This window comes from Chlorocebus sabaeus, chromosome 23 (assembly GCF_047675955.1).
Source record: "Chlorocebus sabaeus isolate Y175 chromosome 23, mChlSab1.0.hap1, whole genome shotgun sequence".
Taxonomy (NCBI): Eukaryota; Metazoa; Chordata; class Mammalia; order Primates; family Cercopithecidae; genus Chlorocebus; species Chlorocebus sabaeus.
Window position 1 is genome coordinate 358,062 of NC_132926.1, and position 15,223 is coordinate 373,284.

Below are 15,223 nucleotides of genomic sequence, written 5' to 3' on the forward strand. Positions count from 1 at the left end.
AATGGAAAGTTATGAATTGCCTGAAAAGGAATTCAAAATAATGATCTTAAGAAATGCAGTGAGAAGCAACAGAATACAGACAGACAACAAAATGAAAAAATAAGCTATGACCTGAATAGTAAATTCAACAGAGATAGAAATCATAAAGAACCAAATAGAAATCTTGGAACTGAAGAATTCAATGACCAAAAACATGCAACTGAGAGCTTCACAACAGGCTATATCAAACAGAAGAAAGAATTTATAAACTCAAAGACAGGTCTTTTGAAGTAACCTAGTCAGAGGAATGAAAGAGGAAAAAAACGAAAAAGAACAAAGAAAGCCTACAGGACTTAAATGACTATTAAGCAAAGAAACTTTTGCATTATGAGAGTTCTAGAGGAAGAAGAGATGGTGAAAGGCACAGAAAGCTTATTTAACAAAATAATAGCTGAAATCTGCCCAAGCCTTGGAAGAGATATGAACGACTAGATCTATAAATCTTAAAGGACCCTTTATAGATTCAATCTAAATGGTCATCTTTGAGGTATATTATATTCAAACTGTCAGAAATCAACAACAAAGAGAGTTCTAAAATCAGCAAGAGAAAAGTAACAAATTACACACAAGGAAAGCTATAATAGATTGTTAGCGCATTTCTTAGCAGAAATATTGCAGAATAGGAGGGAAAGGGATGATTTATTCCAAGTGCTAAAAGAAAAATGTTAGCTAAGAATAACAGACCCAGCAGAGATACACCTCAGAAAGAAAGTATTTCCCAGATAAGCAAAAGCAGAGAGAATTCATCACCACAAGACTGGCCTTACAAGAAACATTTAAGAAAGTGCTTCATCGGCCTGGCACAGTGGCTCACGCCTGTAATCCCAGCACTCTGGGAGGGCAAGGCAGGCGGATCACGAGGTCGAGACCATCCTGACTAACACGGTGAAACCCCATCTCTACTAAAAATACAAAAAATTAGCCGGGCGAGGTGGCGGGCGCCTGTAGTCCCAGCTACTCGGGAGGCTGAGGCAGGAGAATGGCATGAACCCGGGAGGCGGAGCTTGCAGTGAGCTGAGATCGTGCCACTGCACTCCAGCCTGGGCAACAGAGCGAGACTCCATCTCAAAAATAAAAAATACAAATAAAGTGCTTCACCTGGAAGTGAACGGACAATAACTACTGACATGAAAACATACGAAGGTATTATCCTCACTGGTAGACATAAATTAATAATTAAATGCAGAATACTACATTACTGAAATGGAGGTATATAATCTTTCAGATCTCCAGTATAAAACGTCAAAACGATCAGTGATAACTATAAGTTGTTAAGGGACACACAGTATAGAAAGATCTAAATTGAAGCAACAAGATTATCAATTGTGAGAGAGGAAAAGTCTAGAGTATTCGTTTGTCACAAAAGTTAAGTTGGTATCAGTTTAAAAGTTTAAGTTTTTATATAAATCCCAGAGTAACCACAAAGAAAAAATTACAAAAGATACACAAATGAAAAGTAAAAGGAATCAAAGCTTATCACTAGAGAAAACCAACAAATCACAAATGGAACTAATAAAAAGAAACAAAGGATCTATAAAACAACCAGAAATTAACAAAATGACTGGGATAAGTTCTTACCTTTCAGTAATAACCTTGAATATAAATGGATTAAATGCTTCAATTAAAAGACACAGAGTGGCTGAAGGGAATTTTTTTTTTTTTTGAAGATCCAACTATATGCTGCCCACAAAAAACTCACATCACCTGTAAGGACACATATAAATGAAAAATGAAGGAATGGAAAATAATATTCCACCTAAGTGGGAAACAAGAATTGGAGTAGCTAAGTTCAGGTAAGATAAGTTAGACTTTTGTAAAAAGAGACAAAGTCATTATATAAAAATAAAGAGGTCAATTCAACAAGATATAACAATAATAAATACATGTATACCCAACATTGAAGCAAATATATAAACGATTATTAGATTTAAAAAGAGATGGCAATAAAATAATACGGCACCACAATACAATAATAGTGAAACGGGAAAAGTTCCCTTGTCCCCAAAGCAGGGCTTGCGGCTCACTCCTTCGGTGCCCCACTGTTCACATCTCTGGGGGCGCATACAGACGGGCAGGCTGTGGGGCTCCGAGCCCAGGCAGGGTCTAGGGGTCAGTGTTCACCACTCCGGAAGCCGCAGCGGACGTGTGTTACAGGGTGTTCTTTTAGTTTTGCAGTCTATATAGGCGGCTTGTGTTAACCAGCTCAACATGGAGTGGGAAGGTTTTCCCCTGGAGTCAGGCCGCTCAGCATCCTGGGCTCGTCTCCAACTGCCCCGCAAAACTGCATCGTGGTGCTTTGCCTGGTCGTCGGCCTTAGGTGCCAGCTTCTCCAGACGTCCAGCCAGCCTGTGTGTCTGCTCGCCAGGGCTGGGAGGTTTTTATAGGCACAGGATGGGGGCGTGGCCGGCCAGGGTGGTCTTGGGAAATGCAACCTTTGGGCGGGAAAGGCCTGTCCACACCTCGATCCCTGGGGGTGGAGCCCTAGCCACGCCCTCCTCTTCCGGTGCTTCCCTTCCCCTTCCCTATCATTTAAAGGGACCACGCTCTTCCCTTCCCAGCACTTCCCGTCAGTCTCAATAGCGGGAGACTTCAGCCTCACGCCCTTAGCAATGACCAGATCATCAGACAGGATATAAACAAAGAAACATCAGATCTAAACCACACGCTAGACTAAATGAACCTATCAGACATTTACAGAACATGCTGCTCAAGGCCGGCGCGGTGGTGCACGTCTATAATCCCAGCACTTTGGGAGGCTGAGGCAGGCGGATCACAGAGCCCAGGAGTTAGAGACCACCCTGGCCAACATGGCGAAACCCCGTCTCTACTAAAAATACAAAAATCTGCTGGGCGTGGTGGTGACTCCTGTAATCTCAGTTACTCGGGTGGCTGAGGCACGAGAATCGCTTGAACTTGAAAGGTGGAGGTTGCAGCGAGCCGAGATCGCACCACTGCACTCCACCCTGGACTACAAAGCAAGATTCTGTCTCAAAAACAAGCAAACAAACATGACAAAATCTGCAGAATACACGTCTGTCTCAATAGCACATGGAACAGTTTCCTGCACAGATCATGTTAGGTCACAAAACAAAGCTTTAACAAATTTAAGATCTAAATCATTTCAAGTATATTTTCTAACCACGATGGTATAAAACTAGAAGGAAATTTGTAAACTTTATAAATACATGGAAATTAAACAGCATGCTCCTCAACAACCAATGGATCAATTAAAAAATTAAAAGAGCAAATTTAAACTGTCTTAAAACAGGTAAAATTGAAAACACAACATACCAAAACCTCTGAGATGCAGTTCTAAGCAGTTCTAAGAGGGAAATTTACAGCAGCAAACATGTATATTAGCCATGTGTGGTGGCTCACGCCTATAATTGTAGCAGTTTGGGAGACAGAGGCAGATGGATCACCTGGGGCCAGGAGTCTGAGACCAGCACAGCCAACATGGCAAAACCCTATCTCTACTAAAAGTACAAAAATTAGCTGGGCATGGTGGCACACGCCTGTAATCCCAGCTATTTGGAAGGCTGAGACAGGAGAATCCTGGAAGGCAGAGGTTGCAGTGAGCCGAGATCCCGCCACTGCACTCCAGCCTGGACAACAGAGGGAGACTGACTCAAACAAACAAACAAACAAAAAACCTACATTAAAAAAGAAGAAAGACCACAAATAAACAACCTAATATGCACCCTAAGGAACTAGAAAAATACAAAAAACTAAATCCAAAATTAGCAGCAGAAAAGAAATAATTGCTATTAGAGCAGAAATAAGTAAAATAGAGACTAAAAATACAAAAGGCCAATGAAACAAAGGCTTAGTTTTTTTGAAGACATAAACAAAATCAACATACCTTTAGCAAGACAAACTATAAAAAAAAGAGAGAAGACTAAAATAAATAAAATCAGGGATGAAAAAGGAGACATTACAATTGATACCACAGAAATACAAAGAATCATGAGAGACTGTTATAAAAAATTGTATGCTAAAAATTGAATAACCTAGAAGAAATGGATAAATTCCTGAACACACAACCATCCAAGACAGAATAATGAAAAAATAGAAAATCTGAGTAGGCCAATAATGAGTGAGGAAATTGAATCAGTAATAAAAAAAAATCTTCCATCCAAAAAAAAAAGGCCCAAGACTAATGGCTTCATGGGAGAAATGTCTTTTTTTCACAGAAATAGAAAAAATATCCTAAAATGTATATGGAATCACAAAAGACAAAATCCAAGGCAATCTTGAGCAAATAGAACCAAGCTGAAGGCACCCCAATAATTGATTTCAAACTATATTACAAAATGATGGTAATTCACCATGGTCCTGGCATAAAAATAGACATGTAGACCAATGGAACAGAAGAGAGCCCAGAAATAAATCCACAATTTTATAGTCAATTTATTTTGGACAAAGGTGCCAAGAACACATAATTTTTAAAAAAAACTAGTCCCTTTAATAAAGGCTATTAGGATATCTGAATATCCATATGCAAAAAAAAAAATTTAGACCCCTGTCTCACATCATATATCAAAATTAACTCCAAATGGGTTAAAGACTTAATTATAAGATCTGAACCTATAAAACTATTAGAAGAAAACATAGGGGAAAACTCCACAACATTGGATATGACCTCAAAAGTACAGGATAACCCAATTTAAAAGTGGGAAAAGGACTTGAATCAATGTTTCTCAAAAGAAGACATACAAAAGGCCAAGAACGTGAAAAAATGCTAAACCTCGCTAATCATCAGATAAATGCAAATTAAGACAACAATGAGATATCACTTTATAGCTGTTTGAATGGTTATTTTCAAAGAGATGAAAGATAACAAGTGTTGGAGAAGATATAAAGTAAATGGAATTTTTCTACACTGTTGGTGGGGATATAAATTACTATAGCTATTATTAAAAACACTATAGAAATTCCTCAAAAAACTAAAAATAGGATTATCATATGATCCAGCAATCAAGGAAATCGGTATGTTGAGGAGATATCTGTATCTGCGTTTATTGCAGTATTATTCACAATAACCAAAATATAGAATCAACCCAAGTGTCCATCAACAGATAAATTGATCAAGAAAATGTGGCATGTATGTATTATATATATAATATATAATATGTATTTTATATGTAATATATATTATATATATAATGGAACATTATTCAGCCATAAGAAGGAAATTCTATCATTTGAAACAATTGGATGAACCTGGAATAAAATTGTGCTACATGAAATAAGCCAGGCACAAGGAGGACAAACATTGCATGGCCTCATTCACATGTGGAATCTAAAACAGTTTAACTCATAGAAGCAGAAGGTAGAAAATAGCAGTTACTAGGGACTGGGTGGGGGATGATGGGGGAGATGTGGGTCTAATAATACAAAATTTCAGTTAGATAGAAGGAGTATGTTCAAGGGGTCTATTGTACATAATGGTATTTGTAGTTAATAATATATTGTATATTTGAAAATTGCTAAAAGAGGAGTTTTTAAGTGTTCCCATCATGAAAAAGCAAGTATTTGAGATGATGGATATATTAATTAGCTTGATTTAATCATCCCATATTGTCTATGTGTATACCTATGCAATATATATACAATGATTATATGCATATGGTATATATTACGACCTCACTTTGTATTCCATAAATATAGAAAATTATAATGCCAATCTACAATAAAAATAAACTGAAAAAATAAAATATGATAACACAGAGTGTGGAATAATAGACATTGGAGACTCAGAAGGGTGCGCAGATGGGAGGGGGACGATGGATGAGAAATTCCTTCATGGATATGGTATACACTATTTGGGTGATGGCTACACTAAAAGCCTACACTTCACTGTGCAATATATCCATGTATCAAAACTGCACTTGCACCCCTAAGTTTATATAAATAAATTCTTTTAGTTGCAACAATTTTTCCAAAAGGAGTGAGGCCCACTTATTGTCCCTGGGGAAGGATGGATGGTCCTGAGGAGCCTCAAGGAGAGGAAGCAGGGTGGGTTGTAGAGGCTGGGCTGAGTCCCGGGACCAGAGGGAGCAGAGAGTCTAGGAGTATGCGGTGAGTGGCAGAGGTGATGGCCGGCTCCCTGAGTGCCCTGCAGGGAGTAGTAAATATGAGTCCAAGAACTGGCAGGTGATACTCATGAAGGACATGAGTGTAGGCTGGGCCAGGCAGGGGCATTGTGTGGGAACAAAATGGTCAGCTCAGGGAATGCTGCTGAAGGAGGCATCAGAAGCTTAGCTCCTGAGAGGAAAGGAGAAAAAAGTCAGGGAGGGTCCTGACCAGGGAAGGGGCTGGCTACACACACACACACACACACACACACACACACAGGTATTTGTGTGTTTGTGACATACGGGGCGGGGGTGGTTTGTGGTCTCTTCTGTGGTTTAATCTCTCTTAATACAGCCAACAAAAAGTCAGCTGAGTTACTCACACCTAAAACCTGACTTGATATCCTACATTGGCCAGGACTAAGAAGTCCCTTTGAGTTACTGGAAACTTATTCTTATGAAAGTAATGCAGGCTCACATTTCAAGAGTAAAATTTGACAAAAAGCACTGTAATAAAAAGCAACAATCTCCTAACCGTGTCCCTTCTGCATCTTTTCCCTATCCTTCCAGGTCTTGTTTCCCAGAGAAATAATTGTACGGCTTCTATTTGGGGTTTTTCAGGTACTTAACTTCCTTATCTTTAAGTTACCTGTTTATATCACCACTACCTGTCGATTGGCTTTCTGCTGTGAGGGGTCAGGGCTGTGAATCATCAACAGGGCTCTCTACCTCCTTACCCGGTCCTTACTTCCTCACTATTTACACTTCCTCACTATTTACACTTCCTCCAGGGTTACAGCTACATTTTTGAACAAATACCTTTCAACTAAGAAAGTTTTACAGAACTTCAGAGATAAACGGAAAAAAATATACTGCTCATTAACAATAGTGGAAATAAAATATTTGAGACATTTCAAGCAAAATGAGCCCGTAACAAAATAAAGTGAGGAGACATGTAACACAAGAAACGGTGGTGAACAAAACCACCAAAAGGAGTGATTATTGCTGTAGCAGCTGCAAGTGCATCTGTGATGCTTAATGCAATTTCTAGGACACAATTCCTACAATAGAAGGTGAAAAGATTCTATGTTAGAGCATCCGAAATTTAACTTCCACATGACTTCAACAAAACCTGGAAGTTTGGGTGGGGAAGAGTAGAAAGGAATGGAAGAGGAGTAAAAGCCTAATCAATATTTTGTCTCATTCAGGAATGACCAGCACTTCTAGACATTAAAGAAAAAATGTAAAAGTCTAGATATAGTTTACAGTCTGGGTGAGGTGGCTCACACCTGCAATCCCAACACTTTGGGAGGCCGAGGGAGCATTGCTTGAGACCAAAAGTTCAAGGCCATCCTGGGCAACATAGTAAGGTCCTGGCTCTACAGAAAAATTTAAAAATTAGCCTAGCATGGTGCATGCCTGTAGTCTCAGCTGCTTGGGAGGCTGAGGTGGGAGGATCGCTTGAGCCCAACTTGAGGCCAGGAAGTTGAGGCTGCAGTGAGTCATGATTGTGCCACTGCACTCCAGCCTGAGTGACAGAGCTAGATCTTGTCTCAAAGTTTATATATATACATATATATATGTATATATGGTTTATAAACGTTTAAGTGTATATAGAAATAGGTAATAGAATGTTCAAACCACTAGAGGGGACACAAAGAAAGAAAACTGCACCACCCAGTCGCAGAAGCAAATATAAAACAGAAAGCATATTCAATAGGAACATAAAACAAGAGAATAAAACTAAGTCAAAGCAAATTATTAACTGCTATAAATGTGACAAATTTAATTTCCCTTAAAAAATGGAGATTTTAACTTGAGGCAGAAAAGAAAGGTGACACTTCTTATAATAGTTCTTAATAACAACGAAAGCAGCAAACACTTATTACTTGTAATCCAGATACTGTTTTAAATGCTTTATTTATAGCAAGTTTTTTTTGCTTGTTTTTGTTTTTGTTTTTGTTTTTTTTAGACAGGTTCTGGCTTTGTCACCCAGGATGGAGTGCAGTGGCACGATCTTAGCTCACTGCAACCTCCACCTCTGAGACTCAGGCCATCTTCCCACCTCAGCCTCCAAAGTAGCTGGGACTATAGGTATGCACCACCATGCCTGGCTAATTTTTTAAAATTTTTTGTAGAGACAGGGTTTCACCATGTTGCCCAGGCTGGTCTCGATCTCCTGGTCTCCTGCCTTGGCCTCCCACAGTGCCGGGATTACGGGTGTGAGCCACCACACCCGGCCTAGCAACTTATTTTTAGTAACTTATTTACAGATAAAATAAAACAAGACCACAGAAAAAGTTTGTAAACAAAGGAATGGGCAAAGACAGTCTAGCAGGAAAGCAAAAAGGAAGTTGAAATTACAATAGTAATATCACCTAAAAAATAATACCAGAAAAAAATTTAAACATAGCATAGATGTTTGACACTGGTAAAAGATACAGACCACTTAGAAAGTGAAATACCCAGGCCAGGTGTGGTGGCTCACACCTGTAGTCCCAGCACCTTGGGAGGCTGAGGCGGGCGGATCACTTGAGGTCAGGAGTTCAAGACCAGCCTGGCCAACATAGTGAAACCCCATCTCTACTAAAATTACAAAAATTAGCTGGGTGTGGTGGTGCACGTCTGTAGTCGCATCTACTCAGGAGGCTGAGGCAGGAGAATCGCTTGAACCCAGGAGACGGAGGTTGCAGTGAGCTGAGATCACACCACTGCACTCCAGCCTGGGTGACGGAGCGAGACTCCATCTAAAAAAAAAAAAGACAGCGAAATACCCACATAATACATTGCAGCAAAGAACAAATATCAAAGCTTGGGGGTCAGAGGGCCAGGACCTTGGGGAGGCCAGGCTGTTTGGGAGTAGAGGGTGTGTGTGGCTCCTGCAGCTCTCACATTCTCAGGAGCCAAAGATGAGCACCTGTGGCCCGCAGGGAGCCAGTGGGCTGCTCCTCTTCCAGCGCCTGTGCATGTCTCCATCTCTGTGACAAAGCACAATGGTGGGCACTGTGCCCGCTGACAGGCACCGAAAAGCCAATGTGAGCTCCCTGGAGAACCGCCAAGGAGAACATGTGCTAAGGAAGCTCAAGGGCCGTGTGTGGGCTGCCGGGGGAGGTGGATGGGGAACCGTCAGAAAAGGAGGAATTCACTCCTTGCGAGGCTGGCATGACTTTCATTCTGTCTCCTCTGGTAGCCCACGCCAGGCGTGAGAACAGCCTTTGCCCTGGGGATGAGGGTTCTCCCACTAGCCCTCCAGGATTCCCTCAGACGACCTCATGGCGAGGCTACGCAATGGGGCATGTTCTCCACTGTCCGAGTGATGGCTCCATACTGGCCTGGCTAGCCCCTAGCCTTTTCCTACCCCACGCGTGCTAATTACCCCCCTCCACGTGGTGGCCGCTGCCTTCACACCAGCTGCAGCAGGGAGGCCTGGCTGGGGCCACACACTTCCGAGCGGGGCGGGCGCTCCCCGGGTGCCGCTGTAGCCACCCCAACTGCGACTGCAGACCCAGGCCGCCTGCTCTACAGATCAGGCAGGATCCCCACCCTCCTGTGTGGGCTACAGCCGCCCAAACTGCAGCTGTGGGTCCGAGCCTCCCTGAGCTCTTGGGTGGGAGCGGAGGACAGGCGGGATCTGCCCTTCCGCGTGCAGCTGCAGCCGCCCAACCCACAGCTGCAGACCTCGTCCGCCTGCTCCACGGAGGAGGCAGGAGCCAGGACAAGCAGGAGCCCTGCCCTTCCAAATTGACGGGGCAGGAGCTCCCCGGGTGCAGCTTCGGCCACGCTCCCAGGAGCAGGACCCCGGCATCTGTGCAGCCTGCACCTCCGGGGCCTGGGAAGAACCCAGCCCCCCAACCCCCATCCCTGCAGGCTCCGGGGTTCTGGTCCTCACTGCCTGGCCTCTCTCTGCTCCCAATCTCGGAGCGGGGTTGGCCAGGGACCATGAATGGCAGTGGGAGGCAGACAGAGTCCCTGGAGGGAGAAGGCAGGTCCCCAGTAAGGCCAGGGAGGGTCTGAAGGTCGGGCCGCCAGTCCCTGGGGCCGGAGTGGGAACTTGTGGTGTCTCCCACTGGCTGCCCATGGACAGTCCGCATGCACTTCCTCCCCTCAGAGGTGCATAAAAGCGCCAGGCTCAGCCAGAGCAGGGCAGAGGATGGAGAAACAACAGGACGACCAGCTGCAGAGAGGAGCTACCCTCTCTGCTGAGAGCTTCAGAGACCTGCAGAGCCATTCCGAACAACCTGCCTGTGGAGAGCAGCCGCTCTCTCCAGGGGCTTCCGTCTGCTGAGAGCAGCAGGTGGCAGGAGGACCGGCAGGCAGAGAGGAGCTGCCCTCTCCAGGGCCTTCTCTACTGAGAGCTGAACATTCAATGGGAGGGGAGGACTTACCTACATTCAGGAGCTCACTGTAGGTCACCTCTGAGCTGTTCCAACGTTCAATAAAGCTCCTCTACATCTTCTTCACCTTTACTTCTCTGTGTACCTCATGACTTCATTCTTCCTGGAGGCAGGACGAGAACTCAGGTGCCACAGAGGTTTCCAGGAAGAAAATTGACACCCCAAAGGTCCCACACAAGGACAGATGAGGGTCCGTTCTTTCCAGTGACACCTGTAGCCTGCCAGGGGTTCAGCACCCACCTTCCTTTTGGATCTGAGCCTTTATGCATTTACTGGGTCTTGGAATGGGAGGTGCGGCTGGAAGGGCGCAGCTGCTGTCTACATCTTTCCTGCCGCATGATGCACCTGATATGCAGGTGGTGGCAGGTGGTGTCCCCCTCCTGCATCCCACCAGGGCTGTGTCTGGGAGTCACAGAAGCGGACTCTGCCCATTTCTCTCTCTCTTTGCATTTCTGCTGTGACAATCTCACCTTTCCCCAGGCAGCATGGAGGAACCCAGCCTAAGGGCAATGGAAAGCTTAGGCCATGTCCTCGCTTTTGAGCAGCCCCTCTCTACAAGTGCAATTTCCCTTCTCTTTCACTCCCCTGTGTGGCATGCAAGGGCCTCTGCGATGTGGTCCCATCCATTTCTGTTCAGCCGTCCCTTCCACTAGTGAGCCACACACTGGCCTGGCTAGCCCCTAGCCTTTTCCTACCTCCCACGTGCTAATCACCTCCCTCCACGAAGAATGTCTGTCCTCCCAGGCTGCCCCACTGCTTCCCCGAACCTACTGTTTATATAGCATCCATTTTCAGTATACCTTGTCCCTGAGCCCTCCTCTGTCTCCCCAGGCCCGGGGAACTGCACCCACTGTTTGAGCTCACTGTTCAGCCCCTTTGCTGTCCTAGGGACATCTTTCCACATTAATAAGCCTGGGTGCCCAGTCTTGCCAGCCTGTCTGAGCACGGACAGTCACCTCCAGGTCGATGACTGTAGCTCACTGGCTCCTGTCTCCCTCCCATATGGACCCCTGCCACCTGCACAGGCCCCTCTCCAAACACAGGCCCTTCTGGGAATCCCTGCGGTGTCCTGCTGAGGCAGAAAAATTAAAAATACATATGCATTCATTCACTCCAAGAAAAGTAACAGGCAAGGCAAGGGTTTAAAAGAAAACAAGTTTTCCTCTGCCTAGCAAGCTCACTTCAAGGACAGTTATAAGATAACGCTGTCCAGAAAACCAAGGCCAAAGGAATGGGCTCCAGACACCCCCCGCCCCACTTCCAGAGCAAGGTTAAAGGAAAAAGAAAGGCAAATTCTTTTACTGTTACTCTTTCCTCAGGCTTCTTCAGCGTGATCGTGTTTTACGAATGTCTGTATTTAGTCAGTTCTTGTTTTTCTTTCAATGCAGCTACAAGGCCACCGGCTATGCAAGGCCACAAGTTATGCTGTGCTATAGATTATGTGACCTATCATATGATTACCTGCTTTTGTTTTGTTTATCGTAAGCCCACGTACAAACACCCCACCCTGTCTTTGTTTAGGGCTCAGCTTTTTGGACGTGAGTCCACTGAGCCGGTGTGTACCTAAAATAAACAATCCTCCTGATTTTCACATCCATCTCTCCGCTCCTCAGTTTACCACAATACTGCATGTGTTTGAGCGGCTCGTGCCTCAGCTCTGGCCTGTTCCCTGGAGGGGATGTCAGTGTGGGCTGCAGCTGGGTGGCTAGTGCCTCAGTCCACTTATGCCCAAGTCGCACTGTGGCCTACAGTAAGATGGGGTGGGCTGGGGTGGGGTAGTGCTTGCTTCTTCTTTTTTGAGCTCTGCTCCACTAGAGAGATCCCAGTCCAGCACCCGCTGCATTTCCAAGCTGCACGCGAACAGGTTTTGCAGGCTGCACTAACAGCAATGCCCCCAGGAGTTACTCCCTACTGACCTTGCCCTGAGGAGAAGGTTATGGTGGGTTAAAAACTGGGCGTCAGCCCCTTCCTCACGCTTAGTTAGTGGAGATTGCAGTCGACTCTCTTTCACATTGGGGGACTGCCCCCCTGCCTCCCAGGAGTCCCAGCTTCACCGGCACAAAGACCCTGCACCCAGCTGGAGCCTTTTCTCCCCACTTTGAGCCTCTGCAGCTGTCACTCTCTACAAAGCTCTCAGATACCTTTCCCCTCCTTCTGTGACCCTAGAGAGATATTTTACATGGGAATTCAAGATTTTTCTCAGAGAGAGGATGTGACGACTTCCTTGTTTTGTTCTATCCACCTTGGTTTTCATAGCAAAGGGCAGAGCAAACAGCATATATCTCTGGGAGGAAGATGGATAAATAATTCTCACACATGTCCTGGCCTCTGGAGCTCAGCTGCCAGTCCACGTCTACCGAATCTTAGCATCTGGGACCAAGACACTTCCCAGCGATCATCACCCTTTGCAGAGGAGGTGAGATCACTGGGACTCATCTGCCATTGCAGACCTTTTGCTGCTACCTGACAGGTAAGTGGCTCATTCTCAACAGCTGCCTACACCTCCACTTTTCAGAAACAGCAATCAGAAAATGAAGGTGGGAGGCTTTGGGAGGGCGTACAATTAGTGGCAGCATTTTATTATCCGAGCTTGGCTGCAGCATGGGATGTTCCGAATACGGCCAAGAGGAGATGTCGACGCCCGTTTAGGTAGGCCCCATCTCAGGAGGCAGGATCCTGATACTTCCCATTACCCCTCACCAGATGAAAAGGATTGCAAGCCTCATGGCAGTTCCCTTCTTGGGGCAGTCTATCTTCCGTAGAGACTAACAGGGTGGAAATCCTCCTGTGGACCTGTTGAAATCGAACCAGTGCAGGCAGTGGGCACTAGCTGGGGTCTACCAGGGGCAAGGGCATTGCAGGGGTGCCAGGGAGGCCAGTGGGAGAGGGTCAAGGCCCCACTGACACCTGGGGACTTGCAGCTGGGGGGGTGGAGGATAGGAGACAGGCAAAATTCCCCAGTTCCACAGCTTACAGAAGTAGCAAAGCAAAGACTACACTTTCAGGGATAATTTCTATACTTTATTACTAGAGAAGTTTTCCGCTCTGGGACCCCATAGTCTCCTCACACACATGCAGGGCAAAACATGCCTCCTGTGTTTGGGAGAGCAAGTGACATGACATTTATTAATAAAAGTGGATTTTCCTGCCGGGTTTCCTAATGTGGTCATGTCAGTGTTAAACGTAGTCTTAAAATTATGTTAGGGAAATCCCCAAGGTTTTGACACTTCTGCCTCCCTCCCCACCCCGATGCACACCACACTATTCCATCTACATGACAATCCTGCCTCCCTCCCCACCCCGATGCACACCACACTATTCCATCTACATGACAATCCTGCCTCCCTCCCCACCCCGATGCACACCACACTATTCCATCTACTTGACAATCCTGCCTCCCTCCCCACCCCGATGCACACCACACTATTCCATCTACATGACAATCCTGCCTCCCTCCCCACCCCGATGCACACACCATTCCATCTACATGACAATCCTGCCTCCCTCCCCACCCCGATGCACACCACACTATTCCATCTACTTGACAATCCTGCCTCCCTCCCCACCCCGATGCACACCACACTATTCCATCTACTTGACAATCCTGCCTCCCTCCCCACCCCGATGCACACCACACTATTCCATCTACATGACAATCCTGCCTCCCTCCCCACCCCGATGCACACCACACTATTCCATCTACTTGACAATCCTGCCTCCCTCCGCACCCCGATGCACACACCATTCCATCTATATGACAATCCTGCCTCCCTCCCCACCCCGATGCACACCACACTATTCCATCTACTTGACAATCCTGCCTCCCTCCCCACCCCGATGCATACCACACTATTCCATCTACATGACAATCCTGCCTCCCTCCCCACCCCGATGCACACCACACTATTCCATCTACATGACAATCCTGCCTCCCTCCCCACCCCGATGCACACCACACTATTGCATCTACATGACAATCCTGCCTCCCTCCCCACCCCGATGCACACCACGCTATTCCATCTACATGACAATCCTGCCTCCCTCCCCACCCCGATGCACACACCATTCCATCTACTTGACAATCCTGCCTCCCTCCCCACCCCGATGCACACCACACTATTCCATCTACATGACAATCCTGCCTCCCTCCCCACCCCGATGCACACCACACTATTCCATCTACTTGACAATCCTGCCTCCCTCCCCACCCCGATGCACACCACACTATTCCATCTACTTGACAATCCTGCCTCCCTCCCCACCCCGATGCACACCACACTATTCCATCTACTTGACAATCCTGCCTCCCTCCCCACCCCGATGCACACCACACTATTCCATCTACTTGACAATCCTGCCTCCCTCCCCACCCCGATGCACACCACACTATTCCATCTACTTGACAATCCTGCCTCCCTCCGCACCCCGATGCACACACCATTCCATCTATATGACAATCCTGCCTCCCTCCCCACCCCGATGCACACCACGCTATTCCATCTACATGACAATCCTGCCTCCCTCCCCACCCCGATGCACACACCATTCCATCTACTTGACAATCCTGCCTCCCTCCCCACCCCGATGCACACCACACCATTCCATCTACATGACAATCCTGCCTCCCTCCCCACCCCGATGCACACCACACTATTCCATCTACATGACAATCCTGCCTCCCTCCCCACCCCGATGCACACCACACTATTCCAT

General features: G+C 46.1%; 1 long non-coding RNA gene across 4 annotated transcripts in view; it reads right to left on the reverse strand.

Moving 5' to 3' along the window:
- The window catches only part of LOC140709931 (uncharacterized), a 99,670-nt gene that overhangs the window by 12,704 nt on the left and 71,743 nt on the right, over positions 1–15,223 (reverse strand). For all 4 annotated transcript variants that reach the window (XR_012090718.1, XR_012090717.1, XR_012090716.1 and 1 more), the window contains exon 6: positions 1,618–10,613. This is a non-coding gene — a long non-coding RNA (uncharacterized lncRNA). The remainder of the gene's footprint in view (positions 1–1,617; positions 10,614–15,223) is intronic.